The following is an 18,145-nucleotide window of genomic DNA, read 5'->3' on the forward strand; positions in this document are numbered from 1 at the left end:
ATCAAATTACTTTTCAACATGAGCCCAGTCTGAACAGCACTCATTTGGAATGCTAGTGCTTTGATCTGTCTGCTCTCACCACACCACCACCTCGCTCACTTGGTGGAATGAATATTGGAGGGGACAGGGGAAATGTCTCTGAAAAAGAAGCTGTGACAATTTCTAAGTAAATGTAATAAATCAGGAGGATTTTTCAAAGGAAATAAAAAGTGTCATTTATGATGGCTATAACTCTTACACCCACTAAGATTCCTGTATTGGTGCAGTTTAGATTCTCCCATGGTAGATAAAATTATTTGATCTGTCAAAATGGAGGGATTATTTCTTTTTTCCTCCTTCATGCAGGCATCTTGTTTAAGCAGCCAATTCTATTGTTTTCTGCCCTCTTTCTGTGCTGGTGAAAACAGAGAAAACAAAGGCTATCAGTGTTTAAAAGGTTGCATCAAGGAATTAAAATAGAGAGTAATAGCACAAGCCCCCCCAAATTATAATTGTCACTTATAGGAATTCTAGGAAAAATAAATCTGCATTTATACCTGAAGAGTTATTACTTCTGTTTCACAGAAGGCCTAAGTTATAATAAAAATGATAATGATTATTATAAAATAATAATAACAACAATAATAAAAGGCTATAATTTCTTGAACAGCTGCCCTGTGCAGGGATTATAATAGGTTCTTTTTAGGTGTTATCTTTTGACTCCTTCAAGCAGCACTATGCTATGTATATTATTGTTACAGTAGTTATATTATTATTGTTATTATTATTATTTCCATGCTTGGATGAGGCCTAGAGGTTTGAACCACTGTGCACAATTCCACATACTACTAAATGGCTGAGGCCAATTTTGAACTCAGTGTTCTTTGACTTCAAAACTCATGCTGTTTTTTTAATGACTCAGAACCATAGATTGATATCTCACAGCTACTGTTAGAAAAATAATCCTTTGTGTTTGTTTAGTAGTTGAGTTTTATGTGATTCAAGTCTACTTTCTAATTTGACCAACATAGTCAACACAATCTATATATATAAAAGCCTAAGTGATCAGCCAACCAGCTGACAGTTCGACCAGCCAACTGGTAGCTATGACATGCACTGACCACCAGGGAGCCAACACTCAACTCAGAAGCTGCCAAGCTATGGTGACTTGGCAGCTGAGGTTCTCGGAACCAGAGAGGAGGTAGCCCAATTCCAGGGTGTGTCACCCGAGAACCACCCTCTTGCAATCTGGGACCCCTTGGGGGATGTCAGAGAGCTGATTTCAGCCCTAACCCCACAGGTCAGGCCAAGGGACCCCATTGGTGCATGAATCCATGCACCGGGCCTCTAGTATAATAATAATTACTAGCAACAATTCTTATAAATCATATGAAAGTAATAACTAAATAGGTACCATTTACATTTATCATTTTGTAGAGTACTTACTAGGTGTCAGGTGTTGTGCTAACCACCACTGATGGTTGCATGAGCTTATGACCATCCAATACAGCAGATACAGTTTAATGGTTAAGGAAGCTTGAACTAGTGTCATGCTTTGGAATCTTGGCTCTCCTACCTATCACCTATTTGACTTTGGGCAATTACTTAATGTCTCTTCAATGTAAAATGGGCCAAGTAATAATGCTTACATGGTGGTTTTGAAGACTGTTAAATTAGATAATCCTAAAGTGCTTAACACTTAGTTAATACTCTATAAATGATCATTGTTTCTGTTCTTCTGATGAGAAAATTGAGGATTAGAGAGATTATGGGGATTAGAGAGACTGCTCAGTCTCAAAAATAGTTGAGGGGTGGAGCTGGAATTAGAATGTAAGTCAGCCTAGTTCACAATTTCTCCTCTTAATCCTATACTCTATTGTCAACAAACATAAAGTACATTCACTAAATGTGTTTTTAAATATGAATCCTTTTTAGTGTGATAGGTTTCCCATTAATCAATCTATTACAGATTTTAGGAGCACTCAGTTTCCCCTACAGCCTCACTGACTCACACCTCTGCCTTTGCACAACTCTTCTCCTCTGCCTGCAGTAGTTTCTCCCCCATTTGCCTAACCTATTTGTCATTCAGAATTCAATATGAGACATAACCTCCTGAAAGGTAGGGAGTCTGTCTCTTTATATCCAAGGCCTGCCACCCATGTTTACCCCAAATATTGTCGTACAGTGAATTGCAATCTTATCTTTTTTTATGCAGTTAGGAGCTCTTTTAGTGCAAAAATCATCATGTGTTATTCTTCTCTTTATCTCTAGTATATAACAGAGTGCCTAGCACATAGTGAATGTTCAATATATTTACTTATTGAATAAATGCATGGATGGATGAATAACAATAATTGTTCCAGAGAGTTCTAGCCAACATTTATAGAATATGTGATGAAATGGTTTTTCTTTATGTGAGACTATTGAGAAAATAAGTATTTTAAAGACCTGGTGAACATTAAGACCAAAGGCAAAGAGAACTTTAAATATATCTACCCACATACACCCATAAATCCCCTCCTTTTTTCATGCCCATTGGCAATCTTCTAAATATAGATTATAGTAATTTCGTTTCAAACAACTAATTTTCAGCATTTGACATGTTCATTAACCCCAGGTAGGGAAATTATTGTGGTGCATTAATTTTTCACCAGTGAAGACATTTGTCATCTGTGCAAGTATCATTAGTGCTTGCTACAAAGATGGAAATGACACACTGTCTCTGCTGATTGAAGAACACAGTGGAATTTTAAATGGTATCAGCTGGACTCTCTAGACCATCCAATTCTATGCACTTTTTGGGCTCTCATTAGACAAGATTCATGTGATATCAGTAAGAACCTGATTTATGAAGAGAACAAGTATTGTACACCTCTTGGGAAATGAGGATATGAGTACAATATTTTTTTGTTGTTTTGTTCTTACCTATTTGACTGTCATTTCTCTATCACCTTTGTTGGCTCTAACATGTCCTTGAAATTTGGTGTTTCCAAGGTTTGTCTTCAGTCCTCTACTCTTCTCATGTTGTACTCTTTTCCACTCTCATGGGTCACATACCATCTATATGCTAATGACTTTCATCTTCGTCTCCAGCCAGGCTCTCTCTCCTGAGCTCCAGACTCATATGCAGCTGCAAACTGTCTAGACAGATATACTGGAAACAGTCCCAGACAACTCAATTTCAACATGTCTAAAACTTTGCTTATTATCTTCCTCTATCTCCAGACCTGATTATCCTACAATGAATGTTGAAAGGACTTTTTCTCTTGTCTCAGAATTTCACTTAAGGTGAGTCTATATGTATAGTAGGTACATGCACATTCTAAAGGAAATATGCCAGATACATAATTTTAGGATCTGCAAATGGTACTTGAATTGGTCTTGAGAACTTCATCTTATCTATTTCTAGACTATAGAAAGACCATATAAAGAGAAAATTAGAAATTCATAGTAGAGTCATTGAAGTAATAAATTGTTGGCCTAGGGAAGCATCCTAGGCAAGTGAGAGGTGTGTGTGTGTGTGTGTGTGTGTGTGTGTGTGTGTGTGTGTGTGTGTTGGGGGGTGTCCTAGAAGACCTGAGAGAGAGAGAGAGAGAGAGAGAGAGAGAGAGAGAGAGAGAGAGAGAAAGAGAGAGAGAATGGGAGTGCCTACACAAAGAGAATACTGTCTTCTCATTCCCTGGCCTGAAGCTTGCTGAGCTGCAGAAACTATTCAGCCCTCTTAGGCTATCATGAGAGTGTGATATGAATTCTTTGGAGAGTTTTACATGTGAACCAGGGTTTGGAGACATATTGGAAACGTAGATGCTGATGCTTACTTCTTGCTAAGAATTATGAGTTTGGGAAGCCAGCTAGAGTAACTTAGGAAATTAGGTGACTAGAGAAGCAATGGGTCATCTGTAACTTCCATTAGTTTTATGGGGCTAGAAATCATGAATTTCTCATGGGCCAAATGTACTAGTATATATAATAGTGAAAGGTAGTCTAGCTTGAGCTTTCATAAGGTACTGATCCCAAGAAGATAGCTTGCTGGTGAGGATACTCTGGGAGTAAGAAGTTATGGGATGTGGCCTGGCCAGTGTGGCTCAGTGGTTGAGTGTTGACTTATGAACCAGGAGGTCACGGTTTGATTCCAGGTCAGAGCACATGCTCGGGTTGTAGATTGGGTCCCTGGTAGGGGCATGCAGGAGACAGTGGACCAATGATCTTCTCTCATCATTGATATTTCTAACTCTCTCTCCCTCTTTCTTCCTCTCTGAAACCAATATATATTTTAAAAAAAGAATTTGTGGAATGTGGCCTATGTGGGTCAGAATTTGAGGGATATTATACATATTTAGCCAGGCATCCCATTACCAAATTCAACATGAAACCCACACCTGGGGTAGATACTCCAGAGGATCAGCATATACTGGTATGAACCTGCCACACAGAGAGCTCTAATAGCGAGGTTACAATAGCACCATTCAGGTGAGATAGTTAGAACTTGGGATAGATTAGACATGAGAGATGTCAAAAGGGAAAAATCAAGGGTGACTATTGTTTTTTTCTCTTGAGCATCTGGGTGGATGGTAATGCCACTTGTAATATGGAGAAATGGAGAAGGAATGAGAGAGGCTAAGGTCAGCGGTAAACTTTAAACATCATCAACATAAATATGGTACTTAAAACTATGATAGTGGAAGAAATCAACTAAGGAAATGCAGAAGAGGAGTAAGTGATGGGTGTGTGCATATGTGTGAGGTGTATGGTGTGTGTGTAGTGGGCCTTAGTATTGTTATTCTTTCTCATAAAATGGTAAATGAGTATATCTTTTTTAAGAGGGTTATTTTGAGTTTAAATGATTGAGCACAAAGTGCCTTATAATCTAAAAAGGACTTTTTAAAAAGTGCTTCTTAATTCTGAGTTTGGCTCTCTGATGGAGGAGTGATAGATAAGGATAGAGTGCTATTCAGAGTTCAATTAGGAATGGTGGTGGCTCTCAAAGGGACCTTTTATATGAAGAGCTTTTTAAAAAAATTCCTTTATTGATTAAGGTGTTACATATGTGTCCTTATTCCTCCATTACTCCTCCTGTCCCCCTCCACTCATGCCCTCACCCCCCTGTTGTCTGTGTCCATTGGTTAGCCTTATATGCATGCTTTTTAAAAAAATCATTAAAGTAACTAAACATGTTCATTTTAGAATATATAAGAAAATCCACCAAGAAGGAGAAGAAACCACCATCTAAATACAACTGCAATAACGTATTAATTCATTTGCTCCCAGTATTTGTTCTACATTTTATTTTTTTATTTCTTTAAATGGCAATAAATATATACTTTTCAACAACTGAATCTATCAAACAGGCCCTGGTCAGGTTATGTATTTATTTATTAATAGCTGTGTTCACACTGTATGTATTAATTGTTGACATGTAATAGAGAGGTAGCTTTTACTCTGAATTGAAAGGTATCTATCGTACATCTTCAGAAATCGGTTGGTAGTTGGCCTCTTTTTTATTTGTGTGAATAGTCACCTATAGGCTGCCTTTTAGTCATCTGCGTGTCTGTTGTAATAAAACTGCAGCAGAGTCTGCTTTCCTCAGAATTATCATATGTTTAGAATATAAAATTAAATTCATCAACTTTCTCCATAATCATCATCATCATTTTCATCATTAGTAATTATAATAAACTAGGGGCCCAGTGCATGAAATTCGTACACTGGGGAGGGGTCCCTCAGCCCAGCCTGCCTCCTCTCACATACTGGGAGCCCTCAGGGGATGTCCTATGGATGGCTTAAGCTCCCTCCCCATTGGGAGCGGTCCTAAGCCTCGGTCTGGCCTCCCTTTGCTTGAGGCAACCAGGCTGATCTGGGGAAGGCGCCAGCCCCATCACCCCACTGCTGCAGCCACTGCCAGTCACTGCAGCCACCAAGGTATTTTCATCAACACGGACTCCAGTCCCTTCACCATGAAACAATGACAACTTTCTTTAAGCATTTTCAAGATGTGTCTTTCATAGGATATGGCATTTCTTTCTTTCTTTTTCTTTTTATCCTCACTTAAGGATATGTTTCCATAGATATTTTCCCCTTCCCTCTGATCCCAAGCTCAGCCCCTTCCCAAGCCAAAAGCCTCTGCCCCAGGTTTAGGCTTGGGAAGGGGTCCCCCCCCGACCTCCAGTCGCAGGCTCGGCCCCTCCCCAAGCCTAAAGCCTCCACCCCAGGCTTTAGGCTTGGGAAGGGGTTTCCCCCGGCACCTCTGATCATAGGCTTGGCCCCTTCCCACAGCTAAAGCCTAAAGCACCAGGCCGAAGCAACCCCCAGCTCCCTGCCATTGATTGCAAGGGGTCTGCTCCGGCACCAGGCCGAAAGCCTCCTGCGGACCCCAGCTCCCTGCCATCCATCACAGGGGGGTCTGCTCAGGGCGCCTATGTATGCAAATTAACCGCCATCTTGGTTGGGTTAATTTGCATACTTGCCCTGATTGGTTGGTGGGCGTGGCTTGGGCGTAGCAAAGGTGCTGTCAATTTGCATATTACTCTTTTATTAGGTAGGATACTAGAGGCCCGGTCCACAAAACTCGTTCATGGGAGTGGTTCCAGCCCGGCCTGCACCCTCTCGCAATCCGGGACCCCTCCCTCGGGTGATGTAGGGCTGCTACTCATGTGTTGATCTTCTGACTCCAGTCCAATTCCCTTTGCCTTCTAAAATGCTATTCAGTAGCCAAAATTACAGAAAGCTATTTAATCCAACCCATTCCATTCTAAAATATAAGTGTAATTTAACTTATATTTCTCAAAGCTGATTTGTGCCTAGAATTATAATAGACACTGATGGACCAAAGTATCCAATTCATGTCTGAGCCTATAGCCCTTAACATTTTTACTCACACATGGTGCTCACTGAAGGCCTGTTGAAATGCATACAGAATTAATAAAACAAGGCCTTGTCCTCAAGGAACATCTCCTCTTGTGATGAAGAAAGATATACTAGTATACAGAACTATAATATGGGGAATATTCTCAGAAATGCTAGAACTGTACAGATTGTACTAGCCTTTATAACCTGCCTTTTTTCACTTATCAATAGATCAATGAATATCTTTTATTTCAATATGTTGTTCTATAGCAACAATTTTCAAATGGTGTGCTGCAAGAATTTTTAAAACATGCAATAACTGACTATATAGTCAGGGGCATTGACCTCTTTTCCCTTAGATTGTCAAATTAAAAAATGACAACAACCAACACAATAGCCATCCAGTGTCAGTGAATCAAAATTAGACCTATTTTTTTTATCATATTGGCAAAAATTTATATATTATTTGTTGTGCTGCAGAATTTTAGCAATTAGTTAATGCATGCAATAAGATGAAAAAGGTTGAAAATCACTGGTTTATATTATTTTTAAGAGCTCTGTAATTTTCCATTGTAAAGATGTTTCATAATTTGTATAAAAACTTTCTAATAGTCAGACATTTGAGTCCAGTTATAAGCAGTGAACACCCTTGTAACTAAATCTTTGTGCCAGTTCTTAATTATGTGTAAGTACTAATTTTAAAAAATATTAACGCCTAACCAAAGATCAAATGAACTGGTTTATGAAAAGATGACTCCTTCTCAGTAAAGGTATTCAAGCAGAGGCTAGTTATCAGTTTTGGAACAGTGAGGTACTAATTGTGGTGGAGTGGATAATAAGGGGTGGGAAAGATTGAGTAGAGAGAGGAGTCTGAAGAAATGGGCATGGACCTAGTGGATATGTAGAATTTGGCAAGTGTCCCAGTTAGAAGGAAGCTAACTGAATATAGTTCCGCACAATTGAGATGGACGAAGTAGCAAGATATGAGTCTGTATAGGTAAGTAAGACTTCCTCTGTGTGCCACACACTCTAGCTTATCATTCACTACAACACTAAGTCTCCTGTTTACTGTGGAGAAGGCTCAGACTTGCAGTGGTTAGCTGTTGGCTCCATGACCTGTCCCTTTCATTTTGTCAGCCTCAGTTATCCCATCACTCCAATGAGGGTTATAATATCTGCCTTATTCGGTAGTTGAAAGAATAAACTCGCAGAGCCTGGCATATAAGAAACATTTAATAGAAGTTAAATATTTTGAATCTTATACCAGTATTTTCTTGATATATATACTGTTTCTCACAGAATTTGATTAGGACAACAGAGTACTTTCCAGGCCCCTCTCCAAACATACACGCTCTTAGGGTATAGCTTCTGGTATTTATTACTTGCTCTAGTTCTCTCAGTTAGAGCCTGGGTCTGGGTTTAAGCTGCCATAGCTCATGTTTAAAGCAGAGACTAAGGGAATAGGGTCCTGACCAGCGACCATCAATGGCTTGCTATCAAGGAGCAGTCTCAGTGTGAAGCTGTTGCCTATTAGCTGAGAGCAAGATGAGCACACAGGGTGAGCATCTGCAGGAGAGAACAGAGGCTGGAGGGAGAGAAACACCTGATAGGTAACTAAGGACACCCAGTCTCCTTTATAAGCCACTTTGCCTGGACCTAATGTTAACTCGTTTTGCCTCAAGTCACTTTATATGCCCCCTTTGCCCATTAGGACAAAGGTGACATCTCCTGGATTTTATAACTTTATTCTTGTGCTCAGGCATCTCAACATGGACATTTTCCCTGGTCAGCAGTCTCTACAACATTTCTTACTGAATATGCTATTCATCATTCCATGTCAAAGTTACTGATTATTTATTAGAAGTTGAAAGTCTACTTGGCATATGGCTGTAGGTTAATCAGATGAAGTTCATTGTCAACTTTTGAGTTTAAAGGACTTGTTAGGAAGTAGTTATTCTCTTTAGGTAGCTGCCAGGTATCAACAAAGCTCCATGACCTGCCTTTGTTTAGATGGAAATTACTCTTTCAAGGAAGGTATTTCCCACTTGGCCTGAATTCAGAACCACATCTCAACAAATGTTCAGGATCAACATACTTCTTTCCTGCCTGTCAGAATGAAAAACTGATAGTGGGGCTCATCAATCCTGATGCTGCCTCCTTATTTTTTATAACCAAGGTCACTTTGTTCAGAATTTACATTTGCCATAGAAATTGAAATAACACCATAAAAAGAATTCTTGGCAATTGTTGATGTGCTGATAGTGTCTTATTTTTCAACATTTTGAGCTAGTGAGGAGGGAGTCTTTGAAAAATATAAAGTGATAGAAGAGCCATTTGCTTGTCTGCTCTAGGAAACACATCTACAAATCAGCCTAGCTGATCAGTCTGGAGGCATGCAGAGATGTCTGTGTCCATGGGGTATCTGAGTACCACTCAAGGCAGTAGTTAGGAAGCAGATTTTCTCCTCTTTAGGAAAGGATGCTGTGATGAGTGTAGGAGAAATTTAAGTGAAGCAATAAAAAAGTCTTAGTTTTATTCAATATAGTAATATAAAATGGGTTCCCTGCATCTCCTCCACCCTAATGTTTGGAGGAGTACTATGGAAGAATCTTTGTGGTTGGCTCATAAAGTTTGTTCTCATGTCTTCTTATATAGAATCATAAAATGATACTGAATTATTTTATATTTCCAATGATTTGGAGAAGTATACCTAGTATCTTAGTCTATTTGGGTTTCTATAAGCATAGACTGGTGGCTTAAACAAACAAGCAAAACAATTCTTTCAGTTCTGGAGGATGGGAAGCCCAAGATCAAGGTACTGGCAGATTTGGTCACTTCCTAGTCCATAAACTGCTGTCCTCTTGCTCTGTCACACATAGTGGAAAGAGTGAGAGTATTTTTGGGTCTCTTTTATCAGGGCACTAATCCCATTCATGAGGGCTCCACCCCTAGACCTCATCACCTCCCAACAGCACCTCCTCCTACTATCACATTGGGAGTTAGGATTTCAACATGGAAATTTTGGGAGACACAAACATTCATTCCACAACACCCAGAGAGACGTGTTCTTAAGTTACCCTATTTCTTCATTGTAAGAGAACTTTACCCTCAGAAAGGTGACTTCTTGAGGGGAGTAGTGCTCAGGAGAACTGTCTCTAGAATTAAACTCTCTGGTCAGTATTGGAAAAGGGAAGCAGTAAAAAATTGATACCTGCTTCATCTTAAAAATGACATGCTTTATGCTCATTAGTCCTTTGCTCTCTGAGGAGGTGAACTTTTCATAGAGTACTGAATTATAATGAGGAGGACATCCTGTAAAAATCTGTGGAATGTGTCTTCCAAGCAAAGGGAACAGATAATATAAAATCTGATGTGTTTGAAAATAGCAAGAAGTCTATTATGCTAGAGTGAATTGATTGATTCAGAGAAACAAATATGAAATCAGAGAGATAGGTAGGGGTCAGGGTATGTAGCGCCCTGTAGGCCATTCTAAGGAGTTTAACTTTTAGTTTGTGATGGATGGGAAGCCAATGAGCAAGGGAATAGCATGATATGATACCCTTTTTAATTGAGAGCAGGGAAGCACATACGGAATTAGGGAGAGCAGTTCAGCTCCTGCATTAGTCCAGATGAGAGATGATGGTAGCTTGGATTAGATTTGTGTGAGTGGAGATGGGAAGATGTTAGACAAAGTCAGAACTTGCTAATGGAGTAAGTGTAATGGGTGGGCAAAGAGCAATCAAAGGTGATGCCTTGGTTTTGGCCTTAGTTAGCATCTTGACAAATGGTGGTTCCATTACTAATACTTATAACACTGGAGAATAGAGGTGGGAGTTGGAAAGCATGAGTTCAATTTTATACCTGACAAATGGGGATACCTGTTAGACATCCAAGTTAAAATGTCAAGTAAGTAGTTGGAGAAAATATCTGGAGTTCAGAGGGAAAGTTATAGTTTAAAGTATATGTTAGGGAGTCATTAGCATAGAGATGATATTTAAAGAAAATTGATGAGATCACCTAGGGAGCAAGTGTGGATTAAGAAGAAGAGTAGATGAGAGAAGAACCCTAGGTGGTTTTCAGCATTAGGTGTTCTCCACACACAAAGAGAATGGAGGAACCAACAAATATAACTGAGAAACAGTGACCATGAGCTGGAAGGAAAGCTAGAAAGTATAACAATGTGAAGCCAAGTGAAAAAAGCTCTTAAGAAAGGCAGGGATGACTGACTATATCAAATTCTCTTTAAAGGCTAAAATGAGAACTGATCATTGATCACTGGCTCTCTTTCCCATCCACCCTCTCCCAGGTATAGTCCTCCTTGTACTGGCAACCATGTATGGCACAGACTGAGTAATAACTATATGTTTATTAATCAGAGTCCTTGTAAGTCATTGTAATTATCCATTCATTTCCTTCTTCCCTCTCTTTGTGGAAGTCACTCCCAGTTTAAGGAATGGGCCATATTTAACAAGTTTATTGAAATAGGGTCATATTTAATGAGTGTATTCTTATGTGGGAATCCACAAAAGCCTGGTTGATGAATTGCCCTAATATTTCAGAGCTGGAAGGACTCTTAGAGATCACATACTTCTATGCCCACATTTTATTGATGAAGAAACTGAGACTGAGAAAGGGAAAGTGAATTGCTTAAGTTAAATAGCAATTTAACTTTAGAGCTGGGACTAGAACTCAGACCTCATGGGACAGTTGGTTTTCCTTTGTGGTACACCCTTGGGCCAGTTTTCCATCACGTAAGATTAATTCCTCTGGGTTTTGAATGCTTTTTCATCTTTAATATATCATGATTAAAGGGAAAACATTCTATAAAGGAGCAATACTTAAAGTAGTTTGAGTGCAAGCCACTTAGAAATGGAACATAGTCACCTGGCTGAGGGCTAGAGAATGAGGTTGGGAAAGGAGCATCACCGGACTCTGAGGGCAGAGGTATCCTGATAGAGGAAAGACCAGTCTGGCCTGGGTTTAAATCCCACCTCCATCTACTACTACTGTGTGACCTCTCATCAGTTTCTTAATTTTCCTGAGCCTCATCTATAAAATAGGGACACTATATAGGTCCTATTGGTAAGTTATGAGTATTGGCAAAAACACATCTAAAGTGCTCAGCTTTCACTTGAGGTGTCCTAGGCACTCAATACATAAAAGCTCGTTTTTTTAATAGCTCTTTATTATTATGTTAACTTCATTTTCCTTCTGTTCCTGCTGCTATGGGTGCCACTGGCAGCAGCCCCAGATCAAGCCACTGTCTCCAGAGAATGGTTGCTCCTGCCTCTGGCCACTTCTGCCAGACCAGTGGCTTCCAGATCTCTGTCTGCTGTGCCTCCTGGCAGACTGGAAAGGAGGCCTTGAAACTGCCTGGGGCTAATAGTCTCTGCTTCAGGACAAGTAGTCACCAAGGGGCAGCCACTGCTGAGGCTGTTTCTCTTTTTCCCTAAGACTCATTCTACTGCTTCCTTTCTGCAAAGAAAATGCTTCGATTCTTATGGACAAATATTTTAAGAGAGAAAAGGCTTCATTCACACTACCAGTTTGATGAGGTATCTTCAGCATACCAGGCAATGTGTTAGTCCTCATACTCAGGGAGTTTGGTTTAGAAAGGCAGACAGACCTGGAAACAAATAACTTTCCCAACTGAGTGAACTGACCACTCAGCAGAGGTGCAGGCAACTTGCTGTGGGATGTAGAACGGGGAAGACAAGACTTTCCTGGAATGGATGTGATTTAAACCAGATCTTAAAGGATAAGATCCTTTAATAGGGATGAATAATTAGGGAAACTACATTTCATGAACAGCTATGCAGTCAACAAGAACAGGGGACATTTAGGGGAAAGAAATTTAGGGATTGAAAAAAGAACACAGGGGAGACAAGCCTTTTATTGGAGAAACTCAAATGCTCTGCTTAAGAATTTGGGCATGATTCATGACTTAGAATATGAAAAGATATAGGATACTCTAGAGGCTATCAGGTATAAACAGTTCACATTAAAGAAGAGAGGACTGAAGCTTAGAGAGAAGTAATCACATGGCTAGAATCACATACCAAGTTAGAGGCAGAAACTTGGACCGGTACCAAAGTTTACTGACTCTCAGTCCCATGTCCTGTCTATCCATGACACAACTTTTGTGTATAAGAGGGAACAATTGTAGATAATATTAAAAGGCAGCAAAGGCCTGAGACCTTTCCTCACTAGGGCTCAACTGAGATTTAGAGGATTTGGATGAGGAAAGAGACCAAGACCTTGCGGATCTAATGCCACTTTAAATAATTGGGATATACTTGTCTATAAATAAGCTTTAAAATAATCAGCTTAATTGTTATATAAAATTATATCCAAGATTTTGTTTTTATATATTAGTACATTTCCTATATTTTTATTTTCTATTATGAATATAAAACCTAGAATTTACACAATGAAATTAAGCTAGTAAGTGATTCTGCCTTGGAAGGCATCTTCTGGAGCTGAAAAGATGAGGATCAAATCTCTGGTGAAGCCGAAGTTGCCAGACCCTGGGTTCTAAGTTGACTTAGGTCATTGTCCTAAGCCATTGCCCACCTCACTCAGTTTTCCATTATAAAATTCAGGTGTTTGTGATATTTTTAGTGGTCCTGAACCAAAAGACAGTCAAAGAGACAGACCGACACCCAACAAAAACAATTGCTTCACCCTTTTCAATAAATTCAATTAAACAAACATTTATTTTTTTTAAAAAAATGCAACATACAAACTTTATTTAACAAAAGTAACAGGTAATGTCAAACAGGCACTTGTATTAAGAGAAAAAAATAACCAGAAGAAATTTTATCTTAAACACCTTACAGTAACCTATTTGTAGTTGCATTTAACTGAGCTCTGTTGCTGTGAAGAATACATCTCATGCACAGGTATGGATGAATGATTTGTATATTTTTCAAGTGTTCACTGAATACTACCTTATATACACACTAGAGGCCCAGTGCACGGATTCGTGCACCAGTGGGGTCCCTCGGTCTGGCCTGCGGGGATCAGTAGACCTCTGCGCCACCGCAACCTGGCCTTACCCGCCAGCTTGTCGGGCTCCAGCCCACTGTCCTCATCGATCCTGAACAGCACAAAGTAGTGCAGGAAGCATCAGGCGGCCAGGGAGGAGCCGGCTGCGTTCGCCAGCTGTGAGCCTGGAATCTGGTGCCTGTCTGTCAACTGAGTGGCACTCCCTCTGTGGGAGTGCACTAACCACCAGGGGGCAGCTCCTGCGTTGAGCGTCTGCCCCCTGATGGTCAGTGCATGTCATAGCTGTTGTCCAGTTGTCTGGTGACTTAGGCTTTTATATAAATAGATATACATTAAATTTGAAAAAGATTTCATTGACAATCCCCAGATATCTTCATTTTTGTTGATCTTTTGGAAGAGGTCATCTAAAGAGAAGAATATGTGGTTCTGGCTTGTGAATCATGTAATGAACCCAGCCAAGACTCTGTTGGACACCAAGTCTCCTCCACTCCTCTTCTGACATCAGATGGGTTTTGGGTACTTGTTTGGAAAGTTCATGGAGTCAAAAGACCCATGACATACAGGTACTCGTAATGCTCCTCAAAGTATTTGTCTGAGAAGTATTTGCTTGTGCACCATCCTGCCAGCAGAGGATCTGCGCAAAGGGCAGCTGGGGTGGGTGGAGCAGGCGCAGCAAACCAACTGTCCACATCTGGCTGAAGAAATGACTCCATTCTTTACCAACAAGTACTCATTGAAGAACTGCTATGCACCAAGCACTATGACATATACTGGGAATACATCACTAAATACAAACAAGCATGGTTCCTGTTTGTATTAGTTTGTTAAGGCTTCCATAACAAACTATCACACATTGGATGTCTTAAACAACTGACAAACTGGAAGCTAAAAGTCTGACACCGTAGTGTAGGCAGCATTGATTTCTTCTGATGCTTTTTTCCTTGGTTTGCAAGTGACCATCTTCTTCCTGTATATATATGGCCTTTCCTCTGTGCATATTCATGTCTGTGTCCTAATCTTCTCTTCTTATAAGGATATCAGTGATAATGGATTCAGGCTCAAACATTTGACCTAATTTTTTTAAATGTAGTTTATATTGTTGGTAGTATTACAGATATCTCCCATTTTCCTCCCCTCTCTCCCCTTCTCCCAGCTCCTACCCACCCCCAGTTCTTCACTATTCAATTGCCCATGTCCATGGGCTATGTATATAAGTGTATAAGTTCTTTGGTTTATCTCTTCTTGTGTCCCTAACCCCATATCAATGTATATAGGTCTGTTCCATGCTTCTCTACTTTGGGTCTTATTTTGTTAGTCAATTCATTTTGTTCATTAGATTCCACAGATAAGTGAGATCATGGAATATTTGTCTTTCTCAGTTTGGCTTAATTCACTTAGCATAATATTTCCCTAGTCCATCCATGCTGTCCCAAAGGGTAAGAGATCCCTCTTTTTTCATGTGCATAGTATTTTATCCTAAGTATTTATTTAAAACCCTATTTCCAAATGCAGCCATATTCTGAGGTACTAGGGCTTAGAACTTCAACATATGAATTTGTGTGTGTGGCGAGTGGGGGGACACAATTCAGCTCATAACACTGTCTTTAATGAACTCAGTCTAGAGGGGACACAAAAATTCATCCAAGAATTATATAAATAAATTAAGAACTATGAACAATTAAGGTGTTATAAAGGAGATATATATGGTATCATAAAAATATGTAAGGAGACATGTCATGTTTCAAAGGGAGGAAGGTGCTGCAGGGAAGGCACTTGAGAAGGTAAACATATAAGCTGAGGTCTCAAGCATAGGTAAGAGTGAAGGGGTAAAAACAGTGGAGAACTGCTTGTCAGAAGTCCCATAATTCACTATTTTCTGTGTACTGAACACTGAATGGATTCTGAATATAGCAATGGAACTCATGGTCAGGTAGGAGACAGATACAAAACAAATTTCAGCAGAGTTCAGATTTACAGAGGCTAATATATGCCACAGTTCTACATTTATGGGAATATAGGAAAGGGAGGCATTTGACTCTGCTGGGGGCAGGAGGTCAAAACAGTTTCACAAGAGCTGAAGTGTTAAACCACTCAGATCCTGCTGCCTATTTGGAAAATCCAAATAAATGAAACATATCAAGAAAGCATTGAGAACATTCCTTCAAAATACTTTGGATTTAGAGGTAGCATGGAGTCAAAAGACCCGAGTTTTAGTCCCAGCTCTTCCCATTTTACTGTGTCACCCAGAGATAATGGTATGTATCTCACCTACCTCATGTGTTGGTATGAATCAAACACGGACCCAAGAAAACAGAAAAAGAGAACTGGTTAAAGGAGAGATGGGATGGATTGGCTGAGGTCAACAATCCCTTGCATTCCTGATCTGGAAGGATTTCCAAACTAAATGCGGAGATAGACTGAAGATACCCAAAGAGTCAGGCTGATGTAATGGTTAACTAAATTGCATAGAAGTCACATAGAAGGATGGGCTAAGTGACATGAATGATACAAATGTCAGTGTTCTTAATCAATTCTTGCTGATACATTTTAGTGCAAAATTACGAAGCATCCATGGCCAAGATGGAAAGCAATATCTAGATCAGTGATGGCGAACCTATGACACGCGTGTCAGCACTGACACGCGTAGCCATTTCTGATGACACGCGGCTGCTGAGGTGGCCACATGCCGAGGATGAAACATTTGCTGCTCCTGAGGATGAAACATTTGCGAAATAATGTTTTTTCCTCAAAGTGACACACTACCCCAGTTATGCTCAGTTTTTTGGCAAAGTTTGACACACCAAGCTCAAAAGGTTGCCCATCACTGATCTTGATGCTGCTGTTTTCTATATATTTTTAAAATATAGAGAGTCAGAATAAATGAGTTTGGCCTTCATTCAGCTGCACACTATATTGCCTATATTGTAATCTTAGCAACACCTCCTACATCTCTCTCAGCTATTGGACATTGCTAGATGCCAGGCACTGCCATAGGCATGCCAAATGCATCATCTTAAACAATTCTACATGATATATGTGTATTATTCCCATATTACATATGAAGAAACTGAGCCTTAGAGAAGTTATGTATCTTTTTGAAGTTAATAAATTAAGTCAGTAAATATCAGCTCTATGAACTGAGCTCAGAACTGAAACGCCAAAGCTCAGCCTTACTGGAGGAAAGGAGGCAAAGGAAGTTGGAGTAGCAGATCTTCAAATTTCTATCTATCTATAGAACTACTGTGAGTGACTTTGGGCCTCAATGAAAAACAATTTCAAGCCTGTCAGTAAGGATAGATGGGCTATGATCTTGACTGCCTTAGGGACGTTGCCCTTGCTATACTTCTACCCAGAAAACTCTTCTCCTGCAAGCAAGTCTCCTTGTTGTTATCCTGGTTTCAGCTTAAATGTTACATCCTCAATGAAGTCTTTCCTGACCACTCAACTTAAGTAGCTACCCAGTCACTCTGTTTTATTGCATTATCTTGTTTTAATTTTTTGATTAGCACTTGTTATTGCTATATTTTCTTGAATACATATTTGATTTTTGTTTTATTTCCCCCTCACTTGAATATTAACTTTATGAAGACAGTATCTTGTTTGTCTTCATCAAATTGTATTCTCAAAACCTAGGAGTACATGGCACCTGGTAGATACTCAATAAATATTTGTTTAATTAGTGCATGAACTAATTCCCTATGCAATAGATGCTGGAACTGCAGCCCAGAGAGGAGATTGAACTTATTCAAGGTCAAGGAATGCAGACAGACTGGGTTAGTGGACAGAGCATTAGCTTAGTTTCTAGTCCTCTAATTTGCTATGTGACTTTAAATCAGTTCTATGTTCTCTAATCTATACTATCTATACTAATAAAAGCCTAGGTGGCCCTACAAGATGGCTGCCACAAGATGGTGAGGCCTGAGGGTCCGCAGCTCTGTGCAGCATGGAGGAGATGGGTCCCGGAGGAGGAGGTGAGTCACGGCAGGGAAGGGCAGTTGTGGGCGATCAGGCTGATAGGGGAGGGCAGTTGGGACGATTGGGCCAGCAGGGGAGGGCAGTTAGGGGCCATCAGGCTGGCGGGGGAGGGCAGTTGGGGACAATCAGGCCAGCATGGGGGGGGGGCGCAGTTGTGGGCAATCAGGCTGGCAGGGGAGGGCAGTTGGGGGCAATCAAGCTGGCAGGGGAGGGCAATTGGGGGCCATCAGGCCATCAGGGGAGCAGTTAGGCATTAATCAGGCTGGCAGGGGAGCAGTTAGGGGCAATCAGTCTGACAGGCAGAAGCGGTTAGGGACAATCAGGTAGGCAGGCAGGCAAG

At 40.2% G+C, this 18,145-nt stretch overlaps 1 protein-coding gene and 1 pseudogene across 1 annotated transcript in view; one reads left to right on the top strand and one right to left on the bottom strand.

The window, feature by feature from the left end:
• BEND5 (BEN domain containing 5) overlaps positions 1-18,145 on the top strand; it is an 800,567-nt gene that overhangs the window by 298,438 nt on the left and 483,984 nt on the right. The window lies entirely within an intron of this gene.
• LOC103284039 (cyclin-dependent kinases regulatory subunit 2-like) lies at positions 14,204-14,448 on the bottom strand (annotated as a pseudogene).

Source organism: Eptesicus fuscus, chromosome 9 (assembly GCF_027574615.1).
Source record: "Eptesicus fuscus isolate TK198812 chromosome 9, DD_ASM_mEF_20220401, whole genome shotgun sequence".
NCBI lineage: Eukaryota > Metazoa > Chordata > Mammalia > Chiroptera > Vespertilionidae > Eptesicus > Eptesicus fuscus.